The sequence below is a fragment of the Lolium rigidum genome, chromosome 3 (assembly GCF_022539505.1).
Source record: "Lolium rigidum isolate FL_2022 chromosome 3, APGP_CSIRO_Lrig_0.1, whole genome shotgun sequence".
Taxonomy (NCBI): domain Eukaryota; kingdom Viridiplantae; phylum Streptophyta; class Magnoliopsida; order Poales; family Poaceae; genus Lolium; species Lolium rigidum.
This window is the reverse complement of record NC_061510.1, coordinates 316,321,628-316,330,997: the sequence shown is the minus strand read 5'-3', so window position 1 is coordinate 316,330,997 and position 9,370 is coordinate 316,321,628.

Genomic DNA, 9,370 nt, shown 5'->3' with positions numbered 1-9,370 from the left:
TACGAGACTCAGATTTATAACAAGTTTAGAATAAACTGCGCAAGCGAGGAACTCAAGACCTTGGGCTTCCATACCATGCCAACCTTCATTGCACTAGCTAACGCAACCAAAGCTCTGCTGATGGAAAAGTCTAGTACAAATCACTTATACACTTTCGAAATTTGGCGCTTTGCCACATTAAAAAACGGTTTTAACAATGATGTAATGATGGTTTCGACATGTGTGCACTACGGGAACCAGTCAAGATGCCGACGGCCGGCGGCCGTCGCCACAGCTTGCCTTGCCTTCGGCACAGGCTTGTGCCGACGGCAGCCGTCGGCACAATAACGCCTCGGCACAGGTAAAGTTGCCGTCGGCATAGAAATAACGCCGTTTGGTAATTCTTGCTCGAATTTTTTCAAAAAAAAATTCAAATTTTTTCAATTTTTTTTAATCTCTCACATGCACCATTTTTAACTCTAACTACACTTAATATCTTACAAGTCAACACGTGTAAGAGACTCAGATTTATAACAAGTTTAGAATAAACTGTGCAAGCGAGGAACTCAAGACCTTGGGCTTCCATACCATGCCAACATTCATTGCACTAGCTAACGCAACCAAAGCTCCGCTGATGGAAAAGTCTAGTACAAATCACTTATACACTTTCGAAATTTGGCGCTTTGCCACATTAAAAAAGCGGTTTTAACAATGATGTAATGATGGTTTCGACATGTGTGCACTACGGGAACCAGTCAAGGTGCCGACGGCAAGGTGCCGACGGCTGCCGTCGGCACAATAACGCCTCGGCACAGGCAAAGTTGCCGTTGGCACAGCATCTTGTGCCGACGGCTTGCCGTCGGCATAGAAATAACGCTGTTTGGTAATTCTGGCTTGAATTTTTTTTAAAAAAAATATTTTTTAATCTCTCGCATGCTACAGTTAAAATTAGGTCAAATTCCACTCATGGTCAAACTACCCAGTCAGTCACCCATCCTCACACTACTCCACCCCTAGCACGCTTAACTTCTCGGTTCCATTTAGACTAGATTCCATGAAAGAAATGACACATTGTTGACAATAATACCATATCAATACTATTAACCCTTATTACTTGATGTTGCACAATATTATTTTTTGAATTCTAAACAATTACCTACATAAACTACAAGAATAAGTATATTAATCTTGAATTCAAATGGACAATAAAATGATTTTTTATTTTTTATTTAATATGGAATATTTAATATCTTTAAATATGTAAATCAAAATTTGATAAAAATATGTCTAAATCGATTAGAAAAATGAGAGGAATCCAAATATGACATCTATATCATATTTTGAATCTAAAAATATTTTTTCCAAAAATTCATGAGCATTAGATCATGTACCAGTATTTCCAATCTGGCCGGCCTCCTACCGATTCGGCGGGAATTTGTCTTTTTTATGAGGGATGGATGGAAAAGTTCCAGATACACCGGTCGGGAAATTTTCCATCTTAGGTGGTCTAGAATTTTTTAAAAATTTGTTGGTACCAATGTGAAACTTTAATTTGGTGGTTGCTTCACAAAACATTCCATTTCGGCACCTCAAAAATGGAAAATGGTTTTTTCGCGCGATGAAAAGGAAAATTTCCTCCTACAACATCGTAAGAAATCTCAAGATACACATGTGTGCATAATATAGGCACATTATCACAAACTATGCCGCGATTCTATCCATAACATTGGTCGTTTGACCTAAATGTCATGAAACCTCGAACATGATAGCTCATTTTGTGAAGGATTTTTTTGTGATGTTCGCAATTTTCCAACTTTAATTTTTTCCTTGCAACTATGACATATAATATGACAGCACGCGAAGGTTTCACATTGTTTGGATCATTTTTGAATTTTTTATGCCCGTTTCAAACTATATTCAAAACGGCGGGCATGAAGATCCTTTGCCCGGGGCTGAGGCTCGCTCAACTTGCACTTGATTTCTGATGAAATAGCATGTTGTGAATCTAAAAATAATTTTTACAAAAAATCTTGAGCAATATATCATGTACCTGTAGTTCAAATCTGGTTAGCATGAATTTGTCTTTTTCATCAGGGGTGGACGGAAAGGTTCCAGATACACCGGTTGAGAAATTTTCCATCTTAGTTGGTCTAGTATTTTTGAAAAATGTGTTGGTACCAATGTTAATCTTTAATTTGGTGGTTGCTTCACAAAACACCCCGTTTTCAGCACCTCAAAAATGGAAAATGGTTTTTTCGTGCGATGAAATGGAAAACTTCCTCTTGCAATATCGTAAGACATCCCAATATGCACATGTGTGCACAATATGGGCACATTATCACAAACTATGCCGCGATTCTATCTGTAACATTGGTTGTTCTGTGTGAAAGTCATAAACATCGGATATGATAGCTCATTTTTGAGAAGGTTCTTTGAGATATTTTAAATATTCCAAGTTTGACATTTTTCCAAGATAGAACTTATTTTTCTGAAAATTTTGATATATTATTGTATTTTTCTAAATTATAATGATTTAGTTATGATTTTTTGAAGATTAATGTGGTAAAATGGAAAAAAGCTATGCCGACGGCTTTGTCGTCGGTACAGGGCTGAAATATGTGCGCCGTCGGCACAGACTTTGCGCGGACGGTTTACCTGTGCCGACGGCTGACCTGCTGGCCTGGCCGGAACGAGTCCTGTGCCGACGGCCCCGATATTTTGCCGTCGGCACCTTGACTGGTTCCCGTAGTGGTGGTAGCTCAGTCAACATAAATTTTAGAAGGAAAAAAGTAAAAACAGTGAGAACCAGAAAATGGACAGAAATAATGAGACTGCATTCTTCTTTTTGAAAAACCTCACCTTATTTGAGGAGAAATCACAAAATAGATGAACAAGTTAATACAACTGAACGAATTACATATATTTTATAAATTACTTGATTTATAAAACAACCACCCAGTTTGACCATTTACAAGAAACAATCAAGGGAAAATATTAAATTTGAACAAAATCAGAGAAAGAAAATGAAATTTAAAGAAGCTGCTAATTAATATTTTAGACATATTTATTGGAAAGTAAGGAAGTTTTGAAATATCTTCTTAGAGAAAAAAAATACTCTATATATCCCAAAATAATGAGCTCTAGTTATTTTGGGCCGGAGGGAGTAAGTGGTTTATCTTATTTTTCCAAAACTTTACTGAATCTCGAATTTTTAGAAAATATTTCTGAATGTCTTAGACAAGTTTCGTAATATTACAGCAATATTTATGTTTTCTCCATTATTCAGTTTTTTTTGTAATGTTTGATGATAAGTCACCAAGATTTTTTAAAGGGAAATTTTATTATAGGAGGGGACAAACTAGTGTATGCCATATTTCGAGGGACAAAGATGGTTTCTTGAATATCTAACTACATCATATTTCACTAGCTTCACACTACCAATTTTCCCTCTTACTTTTGGAGCATATTTAGCCGTTACCTTAATTTTATTCGCACCCATAATAACAGCAGAAATTCAAAGCTAGTACGTGTACGTCTCGGTGACAGCAGCAAGCACCAAAGGTTCCATCAGTTCATTCTCGGTCAGCTGGCCCCATGAGAGCAAAAGCTTGAAGCATCGTTGAGTAGCACCAACTGAGAGAGGATCTGTGCCACGGAATGATGCCAGCCAAGAGGGAGCTCCCATTTGTCAAATCACCATCCAGCCTCGTCATAATTCAGGCCATATCGTGGCATGATTAGTGATCAATCAATTAATGTGCATCTGTGGGCTATGGCTGTGGGAGGATGGCCATGGATGGACGGCGAAGGGCTTTCCATCGAGAAGGGCATGGAGTGGTTGGCAATAGAGTAGAGAGTGGGTACGCTGGCCGGCGAGGGCCATGACGAGAGTTTGGCTTTAAGATAACGCCGCCCATCCCGGTGATGACCCCTGTGATATGAGCATTCGTTCTCCATCGGAATCTCATCATGTGACTTCTCCGGTTCGGTATTAGAATGTCAACCTGATTAATTTAGTGAGCAATATAGTAATACCCTGATATGCTTTGTCTGATCCTGCTTTTATAGATTGTCTCTTTTTTAGGTGTAATTTGAAATATCCACGGAAAAGGATTTGAAGGCATGTTCTCACCAACAGAAAAAACAGAAGAAAAAATATCATGCCCTCTCATAGAACAAAGTGTTTTCATTAATTCTGTACAGAAGATTTTATCATTCTCCTAGCAAAATTGTTGTACTTCTCCAATTTTGGTGTATAACTTATGAAATAAGTTGAGCTCATCACAATTCAACAGTTACAAAGTACTATTTATCAGTTTTCACTTTGTTTAACTTAACAGGGTGAGACTACTGTATTATGTATGACATAATGTAATGGATTTATTCACACAAAAAGGTGTCATTGAAAATGGCATTGCATTAGGCACCCCACAGCTCGTGTAGTCGTGTGAGGTCAGGGATAAGAGTCTAGTCAACTTGTTTAAGGCTACACAGAAAACGCCCATTTTGAGAGATTAGGACAGGCACTAGAGACTGAGGCCACAGACGCAAAAGGTTGAGAAAGGCACCCTCCTACGTCCACATAATCCATAACATGGCATCATGGAAAAACTCAGTGGCGAGGAATGAAATGATGTTCCCAACCTTAGTGCTGAACGTCAGATGAACCGACATGCATTAGGTCACATACAAAGTTAAGATTGACTCTTGTGCCTTTCGTATCATATTTCATACACAGTCAAAATAAAATAAAAATATTAATGTGCACAACGTGCTGATTGTTTCCTCAGATACATTGGTTCTCGCGAGCTCTACTAGGATATGGCAAATTTGTAGATACAATTATCTCAATGCATTGTGTACTTGGGAAATTTGGTATTTATTATAGTAGACTCCACAATTTATTAAGATTCGATTTTATCGGATGGCAGTGCACAATTTAATGATCCTTGCATATGATTGTGCGGAGTGACAGTGTATAAGGATAAGATACGGCATCATCCCCTCTCCTCATTAATTGTGCATTATGCGCCACACAGACAAAATATGATGTGGTGTGCTAAGAGAAGGCACCAAGGTACGGTGGAGCATTTGGAGTGTCCTAAGCTATTTCAAAAGTCAGCATGAACTATCGACATTGTTGCCGGCTCAATAACTTGAACTCTTTGTATAATCTCACTTTTCGCAAGAAGAGTTAATTTTGTTTGCTCGGGTTGTTCTTTTGTTTCCACGCCAATAATAACTATATGGAAATTATGTAGAAGAGTGGGCTAGTATCACGCATATGAGAATCAAAAGTGTGCTTGGACGGCAGGATAAAAGATTAACCTCACATAATACCAGAGATCAACCATCACCTCTAGAGGTGGGGGTATCATATAACTCTTTAGAATCGTGCTAGACATTGTGCATTATTCTTTTCATTTTCATCTTGTTCTTTCAGTGGCATTCATGAACGACTTGGTGCTTTTATTTTATTTTCTTACATGAAATTGTAATATGCATGAACAACTTTTTCCAGCTACATGAACATTCTTATCTACCTATGTACCCATGTACGTAGCTCCATGAAGAGTTGTTCTCGACTTGACGGGCAATAGAGGAGCACATGACCCTAACACATTTCACCGTGATTAACATGTGTCCTGTAGTTTTGCATGTGTTATACACTAATACACATGTTGGTCCTGCTTTGTTAATTACCAAAACAGTTTAGAAATAGGTGCAACATAATACTAGCGTTAATGTAACAAAAATTCTTGCGGTGGAACAAAATGGTTACTACAAGAAATAAAAGCGGCAGTGCTCGTGAAATATAATATTACCATTATTAATAGAACTAATGACATCCAGTTGTGAAATAAAATCGGTGGACTATAAGGAACAAAATATTAGTGAAAATGAAATGAATTATCACTACCACGGAAACAAAAAATACGCCAACTAGAACAAATAATGTTAGCGTTACTCGAACATAACATGAGTTCACAACAAGTGTGGGTGAAAGTAAATTGTAGCGTCTGGGGAACGAATCTCGCCTTTACAGGAACAAAATGTGCGACCACAAAGGGAAAAATCGCACTACAGTTGGGCCAAAACTATAGAGTGAACGAACAACTTGAATCTGCACGCGGAACAAAATTGTATCGTACACGAAACATCTAGCGTCTAAACAATAAAAAAAAGTTAGACTAGATGGAACAAAATTGGGACACAAGTTATAATGAGAAGGAACAAATTGAATCTTTATGATGAAAGAAAATATTCGAAGACCGACTGGGAACGCATATGAGCGGTGAGAAAGATCATGAGCGTAAAGGAAACAAAATCTAAGTGTAATAAATTCTAGCATTATTAGAATGAATCATGTGAATTTAATGAACAAGATTACGGGAAAGGTGGAAAGAAATTTAGAATTCATGGAACAAAACAGAAGTACAATAGGGAAAATTGGATCATGTGGAACAAAACCATGAGCAACAAATATGGAAAGTCCGTAGGAACAAAAATATAGAGTGTTTGGAACAAAAAGCACAAAAAGGAAAAAAAAAAGAAGTGGACAAAGAAATAAACACAAAAATAGTAAATATACAAGAAGGAAAAAAGGAAATGAAAAAATAGGAAGAAAAACCATGCCAAAATAGAAAAAAAAAACAATGAAAACAAGAAAAAAAATAGATACATAAGCTTCTAAAGTCCCTAACATAGGAACAACTTATTGCGGATGCTAAAAGGGGCAGCCCACGAGTAGATAACCTTAAGCTAAATGGTTGATATGCAGCGCGCGAGAGGGACTTTCTCCCTAATTATTGGTTTATCTGGATAATGTTGTTTTACAACAAAAACTGCACACGGGTTGTGTTCTGTATAACTTTGGAATCATAATTAAAGTTGAGATGTTTTATAGACCCGAGAGAGGGTAGTACTTCGTTTGCACAACTTGCCACTAGATGCAACAGTATCATCTAACCATCATGTTTTAGATTTAATGCAAAAAAAATTGTGCCATTCCGAGCAAATTTTTTTTAGAATTTTCCGAACATTTGCTAGAAACACTGTGGATTGGTGTCCCATGAATATGAATTTGACATCCTGAATCCCATGTTCATGACAGATCACACATGCCTTTCAAAATCCCAATTCTGCAAGTGTTCTCTCCAATTTATCTTCCATTTTTACCTCTCTATTTTATTCCTCACTTGCAGGTTTATCGATCAATTAATACTCATTGCGATACATAAAATTTTCGGGGTTACCATAGCCCTCTGCAAAATAGCTACCCCATGGTTGTGAGACTAAAAATTCTGATTCGCTAATCCCTATTTTCATGACAGAAATAAATGTCTAAACGCTCTTCGACAGATCGTTGGCTCTCTCTCAAGACTCAACAGAGCTCCATAGGTGCAGAGATGGCTTCCCACAATGGTACTCCGTATTAATCTCCTTCACAGAATGGAAATTAAGCAAGATCGGTACAACCTCCTGTTGCGGTCAGAAACCCACCGGCGGGCAGCGACGGGCAACACCGTAGAGCCGGGAACAACTCAGGGCTGCGGCTGGCCTTGGTCCCTCCGAGCGACGGCCCGCAAAGCCTTCTGCGCACACGTCCGATGCTGATGCAAGGGCGTGCCACCTGACCTATACCCGGTCGTGGAAGGTGTTGGATGATGCCTCGCTTAGTTTCTGCATGGCATACACGTAAACATTAAATACGAGCCTCGATCGGCTCTCAGGTTATCATGTGAATCGGCTCAAAGAGCCGATCCACCCATGATTCGTACAAGGTGTACGAATATATGGTGGTCCTGCTTGATCAAGATAAAGCTAAAGCGATCTACGACGATTTAGGGTTTTCACCGCATAATCGGATCATCCTACTCACGATTGGGCCTCGCGGCCACGCACGGTGATCGTGAGCCGGTCCTAGACAAGGCCTAAAAACCAACACGAGGTTGATCCCCGGAACATCCCTGTCTAGGACTAGCAAACGACACCCTACGCGCCGCCGGATCCTCCAACCCTTTGTAAGGCCTAACTATTGCAGATATTAAACTAATCCTTGAAGAACAAGGAGCAACCGTAACGGATCGGATCTACTAAATAATGATCAAGCGGGGTGCCGCCCCTACACCTAAGATAGGTGTAAGGGCGGCTAGATGTATAAGGGTTGCACTACGACAGCATATGATACGAAGAACAATTGTAACCCTAACACATCTAAGATAACTACGTTGCTCGCCATCAAAAAGGCTTCAGTACGAGCAACGCATGGAAGACGAATAAACGTGTGCTGCCTAGATCGCAAGATGCGATCTAGGCAGCATGGTGCTTACCCGGAAGAAACCCTCGAGACGGGGGAGTTGGCGATGCGCCGAGATTGGTTTGTGGTGAACGTTGGTTGTTGTTTATTTCATAAACCCTAGATACATATTTATAGTCCGGGGGACTTTCTAATTCAGAGCGTGCACCTAACCGTGCACGGGTCAAACTCTAACTTCTAACCGACACGTATCCTACTATGGTACAGATACACGGGCAATTAGCCCAAACTTGGTACACAAGGCCGATTCATGTATTTCTTCTATATATATTCTTCTAGCCTATCTCCAATCACGGCCCACCTCTGATCCGGTCAAATTCTGGTGATAACACATGCCCCCCTGGTTTTGGAAATGACATTTCCAAAATCATTACGCTTTTCTTTCGTCGGGTCATGTCGTGGCAGAGCAGAACTGCTGCAGTATCCTTCATCACGATGCCTTGCCTCTTCCACTTCTCCGCGTGGCCTGCGAATTTTTTTTTCTGTTGGGCACCACTTCCTCGGAAACTGCTGTGGCATTGAATCTCCACCATATCCCCTTTTATTTAACTGTTCCAAACAGTTTGCTTCTCCTTCATCCTCCTCGCATTAGCACCCAAAAAACCCTCCTGCGCCACCATGTCTTCTTCCTCCTCTTCCTCTTCCGGTCTCTCCTATGGGTCTTCCTCCTCCCGCGAGACGCCGGAGGACATCCGCGCACCAGAAGAATGGGACCAGGAAGACCACGCCTCCTCCATCTGGTCCGAGGACGACCAGTCCTTGACCGGCGGGGATGAAGATCTCCGAGTTCCTCGCCGACGGGGAACTCGTAATCGAAAGCGAGGATGACCCGTTCCCCCGGGACGGCTGCCCCTCCTCCGAAGAAGAGGAAGAATAAGACGATGACGACGAATCCCTCGAGGGCTACCCGCCGGCGAAACGCCTCCGCATGTGGTGGGACGACGACGGCGAGCGATGATGAAGAGGAGGATGAAGCTCCCGTAGAGGGCTACGGGAGCAGCGACGAGGAGCCCATCGGCAGCAGTGCCGATGAGAGCTCCGAGGATGACGACGAGGGCAGCGATGGCCCGT